Source organism: Alligator mississippiensis, chromosome 5, assembly GCF_030867095.1.
Source record: "Alligator mississippiensis isolate rAllMis1 chromosome 5, rAllMis1, whole genome shotgun sequence".
Lineage (NCBI taxonomy): Eukaryota > Metazoa > Chordata > Crocodylia > Alligatoridae > Alligator > Alligator mississippiensis.
In genome coordinates this window covers 41,679,242-41,693,545 of record NC_081828.1, presented here as the reverse complement: position 1 = coordinate 41,693,545, position 14,304 = coordinate 41,679,242, and the positions used below count along the sequence as shown (strand labels likewise).

At 45.5% G+C, this 14,304-nt stretch overlaps 1 protein-coding gene across 4 annotated transcripts in view; it reads left to right on the top strand.

The window, feature by feature from the left end:
* Positions 1 to 14,304, top strand: part of NOS1AP (nitric oxide synthase 1 adaptor protein) — a 156,776-nt gene that overhangs the window by 42,244 nt on the left and 100,228 nt on the right. The gene's annotated exons all lie outside the window — the stretch shown is intronic.

The following is a 14,304-nucleotide window of genomic DNA, read 5'->3' as shown; positions in this document are numbered from 1 at the left end:
TACCTTTATTTTGGTACGTGAAGTGATGAGATGCATACGTGACACCTTCGAATGAAGTGATGGGAATGTTACTCAAAAGGTTCTACATGATTTCTACATGAATGCCTGAGCTCTTAGAATATCTTGTTACATCTTCAGAGTCTTGCTAGAATGGCACCCCTGCAGTAACCAGGAGGGAGTACAGACTCTAGGATTACAGTGGCTTGATTTTGGGTATCTAACATTATTTTCCTGTTTCTTGGGAAGGAAGTCACTTATCTTGCTTATTGAATGCTGCATCTTGAACCCTGAGGTTCTTGCTGTCAGAGGCAATAAGAATGGTAAGCAACATCTGCTGATTCTTACCATTAGAGCGCTTAGAGGGGTAGCTAATCGTGTTACTCTGAAGTCAAGTGGAAGGCAGGGTAGATTTACACTTACAGTTTAACCAAAGTAGATATATATAGTACAGGCTTTTGTGAGCTGAAGCTCACTTCATCAGAGTGAAAAGACATGAAAAAAGCTTTATATATATCTACTTTGGTTAGTCCATTACAGTGCTGCCGTGTTTAAGAGTTGTGTCCCTCCCCCAGCCCCCCACCCACCAAAGATCCACAGAAGCATTCTCTGATACATAGGAGCTACTGTTGGATATTGTTCAGACGTTTTGCCAAAAATAATCACATTCCCAATATGTTGCCAGTCAGTGACATAATGATACTGGGGGACATTGGCTGCCTTGGTGCCAATATTGCTTCTTGTTATGTAAGAGTATGTGTTGCTCAAACAGATGTGGGTAGAAGATGGGTACCTGGGTGTGGACTTGTTGCCTATGTGTAGGCACACTACATATGATGCCAAGTGCTGTTTAACTTCCTGTACAAAGGTGAAACAAAGGAAGTGAACTATTTATGGGAGAATTTTGGTTATTTTTTCACTGCTAGTTAAGTGCTTCAGTTGTATAAGAGGCACATAGTTTGGATGTCGTGCCGCCAGATTTGGAGAACAGGCCTGTTCTGTAACAGATTATGTGCTAGTTACTTTATTCAATTCAAAAATACACAGCAGTGGGCAATCTTCTCTGGCTTTGAAGGGACTGTAGAGCTTCCTGTTGAAGTTTTGAGGTTGATTGTTGGTTCCAGTCTTTCAAGTGAGTGATAGGAAAGAAGGAAGTCAAAGGTTTCAGACTTCTTGTGGCTGCCTGAACATCTCTGGTGAGGGCATTTTGTCCAGAGATTTCTTTGTGTGGCTTTAGCAGATTTTGAATGGAGAGCAGTAGTTAGCCATGCTAGTCTGAAGTTGAGCAGAAGGCAGGGTAGGTTTGCGCCTTATGGACTAGCTAAATTGGAATGCGTAGCATAAGCTTTCATAGCCAACGGGCTTATATTTAATTGCATGCTGTGATGCATCTAATGTTCTATCTTCTGATGAAGTAACCCTGCTGCCTATGAAAGCTTATGCTATGCATCTCTGATTTTAGTTAGTCTGTAAGGTGCAAACCTACCCTGTATTCCACCTGATTTTTGAATGGCTGTGGGAATAACTTTCCTCCTGGTGGTTTTACTGCCTGTCTCACTGGAAGCTAAAAACGGCGGAGGAGCGTGTAAATGGAGGCAGGGTGGGCTGGAGGCGGAGAGGTGAGGAAGCCGTCTAAACACTTTCTTATCTTAAAAAATGTGTGGTTTGACTCTGGCTCTATCCAGGCTGGCCCATTCAGTCTGGAGCTCAGCATCTGCTGCTCTAATGGTAGGTCTTGAGGCTGAGTGCACAGTCCCACATCTAACTGAAAGATACTTATGTTGCAAAGCCACCTCACTTGGGCATCAGTTGTCACTCTTCCTGGCAGGCTTGTACTGAATTTTGATTAAGGGGTGGTGTGGATAGAATAAAATGATTGTTGAGGCTATTCTGGCCTTAAATCCAAAATTTATTAAATGCTAACAATACAAAAAGAAAACTCCAAAGAATTTAAGAAGGTATCCTTATGTGGTCCTTCCAAATGATATGATGCTCGGCTGACTAGGCATTGTCACAGCACCAGGGGTCTCAATCACAGCAGCTGGGTGTTGTTTGACCTTCTGGCTTCTAGGTGTTAAGCTGCTTCTTTGGCTATTTATATGTCCTTACAGCATTTTTTTTTACTTTCACATGATTGACAAGCTTCCACAAATTGTGTCACAAGCTCCCACATCATAGCAACTCTACCCATTTCTTTGTTACCCACAATCTGTGTCTCAACATTCTTATCACCAACTAGGTCATCTAAGTAGGACATTTAGGTAGATCAGCTAAATAGGTCACCCCCCTCTCTAACTGCCTCATGCTTGCCCCACATCCAGCTAATGGCATTGGTTATGTCAAGGCCTACAGTCTTAGCCAAAGACTGGATAGTCCTTGGGGAAGGAGGCATACTGTCTCCTTGAAGCCTCAAGGAGACCTAACCCTAACTCATCCTGTCTCTTTTCAAACCCACCACTTTAAAATACCAACTCCTTCAGTCTGAATGTCATGAGTTCTTCCAGAGAATACGAGAGCTTATGAGAATACCTGTTCAGCCTCCAAAAGAGAAGGCTGAGAGGGGATCTAGTGGCAGTCTGCAAACTAGTCTAGGGGGACCAGCAGGCATTGGGAGAGTCCCTGTTCCCCCGAGCAATCCCGGGAGTTACAAGAAACAACGGACATAAGCTAGTGAAGGGTAGTTTCAGGCTAGACATTAGGAAGCGCTACTTCACTGTCAGGGCGGCTAGGACCTGGAACCAACTTCCAAAAGAAGTGGTGCTGGCTCCTACCCTGGGGGTCTTTAAAAGGAGGCTGGATGAACATCTGGCCGGGGTCGTTTGACCCCAGTACTCTTTCCTGCCGTGGCAGGGGGTCAGACTAGATGATCTCCTCAGGTCCCTTCCGACCCTGCCTACTATGAAACTATGAAGCTTATATACAATAAATGGGTTCCTCATACACTCCTGAAAGTGCTTCCTCCTTGAAAAGTACACTAAAAGAAAATAAGCACATTTTACTTCCCTGAAAAAATGAATAATAGTGCCCCTCCCTAAATTTATGTTTTGGTGCTGATAATGCCAGGATGCAGGACAAACCTTAAAGGCAGGTATAGTCACTGCCCAGAGCTCACAAATAAAATTCACTCCCAGCCTTGAAACTGGTTTCAAACTTCCTGGTAATCAGTAAGGGAAATATAGGCCAGAGTCCATCTTCTTCTGAGAGCCTCAGAAACACTATTACTGTGATTCAAACAAGTTACTAGGTCTTGTGTCTTTCCCTTATTTATTTCTGCATTGACCATGCACTGAGTCAGTAAGTACACCCATTTATTTGGATTGTTTCCAAGTGTCCTGACATTCCTTAGTTAGGGATTAAGGTTGTGAAGTTTCTTGCCAAAACCTGAAAAAATAAGAGACATTCTCTTTCTAAAAAGCTGCACCAAACATGATCCCCTCTGCTGTAGAGTAAACCATTGTGTGCTGAGACCTGCTTCCGCTTGAACCAAAAAAAAAATCTTGTGCAGGGCTGAACTCTCTGATCTCCTCCTTGAATTGGCTTCACTGGCTGTTCATTACAGAATCTAACCCTGAAAATGGGCTTTTACACTTGTGGCCAAAGAAGAATGTAATGTTCTTTAATGGTTTTAATAGTTAATACTTTTGGAAGCCTTTCCCTTGATGTTTTAACCTTCAGCAACAGAATTGTTGGAGGACATATCTGTGGGCGCCCAGACCTGGTAATAGTTTATATTTTCTCATGTTAGATATGCTTTCCTTTCTCCTAAGCATATTTGTGCAAGAATCCCTGGTACAACAATTTAGATCCCTCAGTGGTAAATGTTTGTAGACAGACAGTTGAACTCATATCTCTTTTCAAATATTCTGTGATCGTTATCCTTCTAAACAGCATTACAAAAAGACACCTTCAATTGAAAGTGTTTGGGAAGGAGCACAGACTGCAACCTGAAAGGGCCAGCGAGCACTCCATAGCTAAGCAGGGGCAGCAGTGGGTTTTAGAGGGCCTGAAAAAAACTCTTTGCAACTGAAATCTTTGTTTAATAGCATAAATAGACTACAACATGGGGTTAATTATCCAAGGGCAAAGTCTTGAATGACCAGAGAGATCATAGCCAATAATGAGGGATGTGAAAAACCCTGCCTCCCCATGGGATAGTGCTAAATCAAAATAAGTGTTTGCCTGCCTGTGGACTCCAACCTAGAGGAGAAGTGTGAATTGTGGAGTCAAAATTGCGGTCTGAATGTGAAGAGAGTTTCCTGGAGAGTGTGTTGGTCTGCTGTGTCGGTTCCTGCCCTTTGGAGTGTAACAGTCAGAGGTCAGAGAGAGCAAATATAGATTGGTGTGTTCCAGTTTCCACTGCAGTATATTTTGACAGTGCTTTTATGTATAACCCTTTATTCTTCCCTTTTCTCCCTAGGGTCAGTTGGTTTCTCTCTCTTTGTGGGCCTTTTTCACAGTAACAGAGAGAGAGAGATTTTTTTTTTTTTTTAAACGTGCAATGGTAAAACTACAAGAATTAGCAGGAAGACTCTGAGCTGGCATAGTTCCCAAGATCTCTTTGAACTGGCTAGGTGTCAAGTTGACTCTGTCCCAGGGCAGTGGTGGTCTTTGCATTCAAGAATGAAGAAATTCCTTTTCCTAAGCCTCTCTTGTCATGGAAAACTCCTATAGTCTTGTTAGAGAGCAAAGTCACTGTAAGAAAAGATACAGAGCAACTTGATGCTTAAGTACAATAAATTGTTAGGGGCAGGGTGCTGTTTTTCTGTGGGCTTCACAAGGCACCGAAGCTATATTAGTGTGCCAATTTGTAAAGTATATTTAGTAGTATGTAATATACGTAGTAACTGGCTTTGAAATATAGCGATGCCCACTTTAGAGAGGAGTGGAGTGCCCACTTTAGAGAGGAGAGGAGTGGAACCACAACAGTGATCCTCAACTCAGTACCAGGCACAAATTGATGGAGAGTCCCAGAAAAAGCACTGCTAGGGTATGCAAGTGTGGTACCTGCTAACAAAAGCAGGGGACTGGGACATGTTTCTTGCCTTTTGGTGGAGAAGGACTGAGTTTGGAGACATAAGCTGTTCATGTCATGGCATCCTGACAGTCCCTTTTGTCATGAAATCCCACCTGAGTAGGAGTAATGAGGAGTTAGAGGATGAATTTAAGGGATGTAATTTTTTTTATCTGAATATTAGCAAAGTCTTCTGGACAGCGAGATCTGTTGGCCTATGGAGCAGCCTCTGAAGAGAAGCAATGGAAACCCGTATCTCATCATCATGCTCTAGAAAAGAAGAGATTGTTCAAAGAAGGCCTGATTATTGGATTCATGGGATTGGACTAGGGGCCTATAGGAATAGCCCATGTTTTTCTTGCTTCACTATGGCTTGCTACCTTGTTTCTCAGAGCACCCTATGCCTTTATTGAAGTCTTTGAAACAGGTGTAGGACCGTGTCAGTTCGGTGCTGCTTTGAAAGACCTGACAGCTCCTAATCAGCTTCACTGGTAATATAATTAAACAGAGTACAGTTTTGCATTACAAAAGTAGACAGAGTTCCTATGCATTGAAGTCATTTATACACTTGGCCAACATGCAGATAATCAGTGTTGGTTGCAGTGGAAGCAATGGGAAAATAACTGGGACTAGTATATTATTATTCAGTTAAGCAAATGATGGATCTATCTGATTAACCATATAAACAGAACATATTGTAGTCACAACAGTGTGTGTAGCAAGGCTGATCGTGCCTGTGAGGCCAAAGTGCGCATTGCTGCTGGTGTTCACAGGGTCCTCGTATCTTCCCCACCTATGACAGTTCACATGCAATCCATTAAGAGTCCAGCTGGACAGAGAGTAGAAATAAGGTTAGAATGAAATTCTGGGACAGCATGGGCACTGTTTCTTGAAGTCTGAGACTTAGAAAGATTCTTCCACATAGGACAAGAGGGTCAGACCTGGGAAACTGAGTAACACTTTCCAAAGAAGTAACACCCTTTCCAAAGAAGGGTGGAAAGCAAGAGTGTACGAAAGAAGCAAAGAACTGATGGGTTACTTAAGAAAACGGGCAAAACATGCTCTATTCTAGTATCACCTCAAAGATATCCTATGCCACACTGGCTGGCAGGATCCGTAGGAAGGAGCCTTTAAGTGAAATGGGGAAAACCTGATCCTATGGAAATGTAGCAGATATGGTTGTGTGAGAAGTTTTCCTAGGCCTGCCGGCTGGCTGTGCTAAGGAGCAAGGTCCCACCACAAAAATCCAAAGGTTTATAAAGGTGAGGTGGGCCTTGGATCCCAGGAAGTCATTGCTGGGAACTGGAGTCTTTTGGTTAAATGGGTATTTCTTCACCTTGTATTTCTATGCCCCGCCATTTAAGTCTTGAGGTGGCTCTCGAAGTGGGGTTATTGGGGTGCATTCCTGATGAGCCTCGTTCTGAGTTCTGGAGGTAGGTGGTAGGCAGCACAGCACTGCTGCAGTCCAAGAGCACCAGGAAACAGAATGCAGCCCTGGATGGTGGCTGCTGTTGAGAAAGCCAGGTAGCTGAAAAGGGCCACAAGACTGGAGGAGCCTGCTGCTGCAATCATCTCACCCTGGTAGGTGAAGAAAATATGCTTCTCTAATTACCCAGCACTGAGCAGTGGTACAGGAGGGGAAGAGAGCACAGGCTGCCTCAGGCTGTTCTCTGTGTGTGCTTCTCCTTGCAGCAGCTGCATGAGTGTGCTAATGGCCAAGCAGCAGCAGCTATCCAAACAGGGGAGTCAGTGCCTTTCTCCATCCCCTGCCGCCTGACATGTTTTAAGGAAGATTTCTGGTTGCTTGCCAGTGGATGGAGAAGAACTATGGAATAGAGAAGATTTCCTAAACAGGGGCACTAACCTAAGGGCCATTCTTGAGGGCAGTGCTTAAATGGCTGCCAACCTAGCCTGTAACCCCTGGGAGGTTTGGATTGAATCAGGAAGTTTTTTCCCCCCAAACCAAAGCTTCTAGTTCAGATGTGATATGAATGCAGATGCTTGGGAGAGCAGGCAGAGCAACTTTGTGTGGCTGGGAGGAGGGGTGGGGGAGTGCTATCTATGCTCCTCTTCCACCTGCTGGGCTGCCACTGGGTGCTGCATGGCTGTGCCCAAATTGGGAAGTCTCTGGTGCTCCTCAGTCTTCTGGGGTTGGTATCTAGCTGTTTCCTCTGACGTTTCTGGCAACTCCCAGGTAGGGTGTTTGTGAGGGTGCATAGAGCTGCTGAAGCTCGAGTGGTGAGTGCAGTAGCCCTTTCCTTCAGCAGCTCAATTTTTTTTATCCCAGGGAGGGAGAGAGGTACTGCAGCCTCTAGCTACTTGGTGTGTGAAGAGTCTACTTGTCAGCAGGATTGAGGGTCAGTCTTAGGTTCTCGCCATCCAGAGACCTTCATTCAATCAGAAATCTGACCCGTCAGGGGCAAAGAGGAGAAAACAACAGCAGATGTTGCTGGGATTCAAGTACAAGTCAGAGAAGTGGCAAAAGAAAAACCCTGAGGAAACAGAAGCAGCTTGGTAGCCTTTAGATACATGACTAGAGTACATTAAACTAAGTTCCTTGTTAAATTTCTGGTAAGTTACTTCCACATCCAGAGAATGAGAGAGCTGCAAAGGTCCATGTATCCGTGTGTGTGTTTTTAAAATGTCCGTCCCTCTTTCTGGAGGGACCCTCTTAAATAGCTCTCCTGACCTCACCACCTGGACCCAGTCAGGGACATGTGTCATTTGATGCTGGCCAATCAATTTGAAAAACATCACGGTTACCTACTGGGGTGACATGGGCTTAAGCATCTGCCCCTGGGTCATGAGGTCAGAGCTCAAAACAATAGAGAGGTTACATTCACACCCTCTTACCTGAGGACAGTCATGTAGGCATTGGCAGCAAGTTGGCTGCCTAGCAATCGGATTGGTGGATACATGAGAGAGAGAGGGGAACAGACAACCCCAAAGGGAGAGGAGGCTGGGAGGGAGTTCTTTTACATCTCCACTTCAGGGCTGGGAGAAAAGGCTGGAGCATCTCAAGGACAGGAGTGCTGGAGAGTCTTCATAACATGCAAGGTAACAGTGTGGGGTTGATAGATGAATGCAAGTGTATGGGTAAGGTCTCCCTCAGGCAAGCTGGAGAAAAAAGATAGTAGGGACCACAAGCAGAAGACAGACAGGCCAGATTTCTCTTTGACAGTCCCTTGGTGGTGGGAACCGATCAGTGCCACTGAGAAGGAGACTGTCCACATATGGATCAGAAAGGTGGGTGAGCCAGGGTGGTGGGGAAAACTCAGGTAGGGGATCACATTTCATAGAGAATGTGGTGATTGCTGTTGCCAGCAGGCCAGGTACCAGTGTGGGTGGAGATAGTGCTGGGTCCCAAGACCTGGGACCAGGTCAGAGACAAGGAGGGTAAATTACAGGGCTTGGCTGCTGGATGGGCCAGGGTCTAGAATGGAACTGGGGAGAGGAGTGCCAAACAACAGCTGGATGCAGCTCACACAGTGCAACAGCCACATGCTGAGTCTGACCCCTCTCTACCTCCAGCCTTCACTACTGCAGGTATCTCCTAGGACAGCAGTTCCCAGTCTGTGGTACAGGTACCACCAGTGCTATGCAGACAGCCTATCAGTGGTACGCATTAACAGATTTATTATAATTACTTCATATGACAAAATTTGCTAGTGTTACTTAAGGTTGTATTGTTTTAAACTGGTGGTGCACAATCTGTCAGAATTTGGGAGCTGCTGTTTTAGGAGCTACCTGTTTTCTCTTCCACGTCCTCACTCCAGCCCCTGCCTTTGGTCAATCCAAAGTGTCCAAAACCAGTCCAAAGATGCGAAAACCAACCATTCTAGCTTAATTGTCTGAGCACATCAGCTCCTTTCCCTCTCCCCCATCCTCCTTTTTGGGGGGGCACTTCACTGGCTTCTCATCACCCTAGCATCCTGCAGTAGCCATGTCTCTACCCCGGACTCCTCTCACATATCCCTGCTGCTTTTTCTGAGGATTGTCCCTGCATCCTCCTCCTGCAAGTGTCTGACTCCCCCGCTTGGAAGGAGGTGCTCACCAAGCCATGTCCTGCGCTTTTCCAGTCACTCTTCAGTCTCACTTGTGCCATGGGGCATTGGCATGGTGACATGAAGGACAAGTTACCAGCACAGAGGAGAGACATAACAGCGTAACCTCTATGCTGTCTTCCTCCCCCCACCTGCCTGTCATCTGTGTTCTGCCCAGTGAAGCTGCAAGCTCAGTGCAGGGCCTGTCTCTTCCCACGTTTTTGGGCAGCACTTCCCTTAGAGCTGCTGCTGCTGCTGGGGTTTTTATTGTAAGGAGAGAGGGCTATTGATGGGAAGAAGGAGGGGCAGTTCTCTTGGGGGATTGATCCAGCTGTAGGAGGGATCCACCCAAGCTTGGGAGGTGGAGGGGGGTGGGCAGTGCAGGGCAAACAGGATTCCTGGAATTCCTGTAGTTCCTTTGCAATGTGGGAGCTGGGAAAGGTCATGTTGAAGTGGGGGAGAGTTGATGCCTGTAAGGTTGGCTCAGCAGGACCCACCCCCACAGTCTCTGCCCTGGTCCCTGCTTGCCATAGCTCAGGGAAAGTTCCCCAGCATCCCTAACACCAGCAGTAGCTCACTGGCATAGGGAGTGACCTGGGCCCTTTTGTAGATAAGGCTTCTCTCACTGCAGGCACTCTTAATGCCATGGATCTCACTGCATCCTCAGTTTACTGTGTTGGGAAGCTCTCTAATCCTTTCTGCTCTTGGATTATTTATAAGCCTGTGGACTCAATGTGCAGTATAGGTAGGGCTGGGGCAGTGTCACTGATGAGGGTCTGAATAGTTGGGGTGCAACCTTTTGCAGTAGTTTTGCTCAGAGGTTGCATTAGTCTAAAGGAGTGGTTATTAACGTTTTTTAATTTGTGGACCCCTGAAAATTTTTGAATGGCAGTGTGGACCCCTTTGAATTGTAAGTGTTCTGATTGATCGTAGTTATCTTTCTCAGATCCCTTAGACACAAGTCTGTGGACCCCCAGGGGTCTGGAGACCACAGCTTGAAAACCACTGGTTTAATGCAATAATGCCATTACAGCTCCACCTGTGCTCCACTCCGACACATAGGAGGCCAGTGCTGCTGGCTGTGCTAGTAAACTGTTTTGTGGCTCTTTTGTGTGAGGAGGGAAGACTTGGGAATGGTACAGCAGAAACCCATTATCTATTAGGGTCTGCAGTCCTGATTATTCCCCAAAGGACCTATAGTTGATTTACAGGCAGCAGCCAAACCCTTGGAGTGCTGGGGCTGTGGCTTTTGGTAGATCCAGTACAGAACACCATTTCACCAGTTCTCAGGGAAGATGGAGGCTCATGGTATTTCCAGGTCCTAGGAACATGTAGGAGGCCGTTAGGGACTGAGAGGTCAGTGGGGTAGATCACAGCATGAATATCTTTGAGGAGTACTGTGGTGGTTCATATCTCAATGCTGCAGAGGAAGACCTCATCAGTTTAATTTCCATTCCCACTCAGCAAGGTACCTTCATAACCATAAGCATTGTAGGTAGTGATTGCTGATGATGGCTTAAATTTTTGGAGCAAAATCTTGCTGTAACATGTGGATTGTACAGCTGTGGCATTGTAGAGCAGACAGCCATTATTGTGGCCATAGCCATTCATTTTTGATGCATTTATGCAAATATATGTGCAAATTGTTTCCTCTTCAAGCTGCTGGCAGTTGGCCAGCGCAGCCTTCAACGAACGCCACAGCCTACTTGCCTGTGTTCTAATGGAATCTTTTTGAGAGGATTCAAAATTCCCGTTCTTTCCTCGTCTTTCATGTATGAGCATCACTTTAATTCTGTGTTTTGTCTGGAGCCAGAAATGCTGAAATCCTACATGACAGGCTTTTCAAAAGCCGCTTCCCTTAGAAATCTTCTAAGATCCTGTTCCTGGGAGATATCCAGCCTGGATTTACAGACCCAAGAGATGCAGAGAAGCATTCAAAATGAGCCCCTCCCTCTTTCTAGGCATATCTGATTTTAGTGGGGCACTTGCTCTTGCTTGTGATGCTGAGATGCTGTCTTAGCAATTTGGAAAATCAGCTGCAATGTGGTTTATTTAAAGCAGAATTTTTGTATAAACCACGTGGCATATTGGATGATCTTGAAAACTGGTGCACCTGGTCAGCTCTTCAGTCAGAATGTGCAGGGCATATTTTAGGTTCTTTGATTTTAAAAAATCCTGCAATATAACTCTTCCCACAATGTCATGTTTTTTAAAATTATTTTTTTTAAACAATCTTTTTGTGTACAGGTGTCATGTCATTTTGAAGTCACTGGGATGCTTTAGTGTCCAGTACCAAAAATAAATGCTATCATATAGCTGATGCCAAGTTATTGCCTTGCTTTTTCTAATGTGTCATGACATAGAAACGGATGGCTCTGATCCCTGCATGCAATATCAGCACTGTGTATAGATGAGAAACATTGTTTCCCCCACAAAATATCCTGTCACCTAGGCGGAACTGGCACCAGGCTCTCCAAGATTTCAAGCTCTTCCTTTCTGTTAACTGATGGTATCATTTTTCTGTGCTTCACAATGCATTAAGCAGCAATTTAGTTACCTTGTGCATGAAAAATAAAATCAGTGTATCCTCACAATGTGTGTGCTTGCTGCAGAAAGCATTAGTTTTAAAAAAAAATTGACTTCCTTATTTACGTGAGATAAAGTACATTCTACTAGAGCAGAGAGCACCATAAGGGTAAAAATGGTGGAACTGTTGTAAAAGCAAACCTTACAAACCCAGGAAATTCCGATTTAGATTCTTTTAAACATTAACTTAAACACGTTAAGGTTTGGAAATGTATCATTTGGGCTTCCAAGCCACCCTAATTTTGCCCTGCTGTTATTCCCTGCAATAAACATGTGATTACAATTTGAGAGGTCTTAATGTTGTGATCTCTGATTGGATAAAAAGAAAAATGCTTTCATGTGTCTCGTTTCCTAGTGTAATTTGACTACATAATAGAATAATACAGGCTTTTCAAACATTTTTCCATTTGGTTAAAACTAGGTGAAATCTTGCATATAGGCTGCATTTAAAGGCATGAAGCAGTTTGCAGTTATGTAAGTTCTTAATAGTCTACTTGTTATGATGTAGATAGTGGATCAGGTTCAGGTAACTCAGCAGGTGGTTTGACAGTCAATTACTAACCTCATTCTACAGTGCATTTGCATGCAGCAGTTCTATTAATTGCAGTGGCAGTGGCAGGCAGGAGACTGAACATGAATCAAAGAGTTCTCACTGGTATGTTACTTGACATAAATGTCACTGTTCTCTATGGAATCAGTGACCTCATGGCAGAAACTGGTACTGAAGGGTTCTGTGACATCATGGATGTGGCATTGTGGGGGGAAGCCCTTGAATGGCAGGGATGCTAGGACTTAAAGATGGCTCCTCCACTGCTCTTACCCCACTGCGGATTGTGTGAGCAAGATTAGCACTAAACCCATCACAGATTAGTAGCTGGAGTGCACTGCCTGATGAGACATCTATCCTCAAAACAAGAATGTGTTGGCTTCCTTTTTCTGTCAGTCTCCCAGGTTCCTTGTGTGCACGTAGGAGTAGGAATGACTATTCTCAGTGTGGAAAGGGGACTGGGTTTTGTCCTGGAGAAATGAGGACCTGGATAAGCAAGGGGATGACACTGAGTGGAAGAACAAATGATTTCCCTGCAAATCCTTCCCCTCATTACACCCCTTGTCAGGTGGATCCATCTTCATTCTTGTTCTTGAATAACACAGCACTCAAAACCCTCTGCAGAAGATGTCAGTGTGGCTGTTCCTCCTTTAGAGGTGGAGTTGCTGAATCAGAGAGAGGTGAAGGGACTTGCCCAAGATCACTTACCTGGGTCTGCCCCCAGCCTGGCTAGGTAACCCAGGTGTCTTGAGTGCCAGTCCAGTGCTGTATCCCCAAGGCTGCTGTGTTTTAACTTTTAACTTGCATGTCAGATGATCACATGTTCCATTTCCACAGACAAAATCTGAAAAGGAGAAAGAGGTGTTTTCAAACAAGATTAAAACAACTCCTATCCTTTTTCCTCCTCCCAAACTCACTACCCTCTTTCCCCCTTTCTCCTCCCCTCATTCCATCTGATGCCCAGGAGGAGGAACAGGCCTTGGACTTGAGTAGTGAGTGAGACCATTTGAAACAATCCAGTAGTCACCCTGCCATGCAAAACCAGTGTCCCTTCTAGCCTGTTGTCCAGTTGCCTTGCAGGATCTGCCGCCCCACAATGGGCAGCTGTGACCTCATCTCCAGCTCCTGCATGCGGGCTGGCTAACTTGTGCCTGGGTCAGGACGGGATTTACTTGCTCTACTGGAAAGGGTTTCTGCTTCCAGTATACAGAAGGATAGTGAGTTTCTAACAGGTAGGGGGAAGCATGGCGGTTGGGAGAGGTTCTCTTGTGTAGCTCTGGTCAAAGTAGTTTGTAGCTTTAGAGACCAAAGCTGATCTAGCTAAGTGGAGTCTCACAAACCTGTGCCATTCTGGGGCTGGGGAAGGCATCCCTGGTGCCTCCTGATTCCATATGCTGTCCTATGGGAAAGCCTTGCAACTTTCTGCCTTGTTGAAAGCACCCTGAGAACTTCATGGAGTGTTGGGGATAATGTGGCCCTGACTATGCAGCCCTGAAGCTAATGAATGAGCCTGTTAAAATTGCTAACATCTGACCATCTATCTTAAATGGAGAACCCTCAGTGAGCACTAAGCTGGCAGAGCTGAAAGCCTGGCGCTGCTAGCATGAGGCAGAGCAGGAACAGCCTCTGACCACCTCTCCCCCGCTGCTGTGCAATATTTGTTCAGCTCTAGTGTTCCCGGCTGCCCTCCAGCCTTTTCCATGAATCAGGCAGTTTCTTCAAATGGTGAAGGCTTCTTCCAGTGCCTGGCAAGCAGCGTGGTTCACCCTTGCTATCCCCCTTGGGGGTTCTGCACAGCACTCTTCTGGGAGAAATTTACAGGCTGTTCCTTCCTTGGCATTTAAAAAGGTTGGTATCCTCCTCCTTTGAGTGCTGGGCAAATATTTGCCCATATAGGAGATGAGATGCTGCCAGACTGCTGGGGTGTGGGAGAGGTGTCAAACCCCTGCATTTAAACAGTGGGCTCTTAGCCCCTCCCTCCCCCGCCCCCCAGTATTTACCTTGTGTCTCTGTCTACACTGTGTTCAGCTTCACTGCTCCTGTCACATCCATGCTCAAGCTCTAGGGGTACTTCTGGGACAGACCCCTGCAGCTGCCAGTGCCCACTTCTGCTCCCTCCT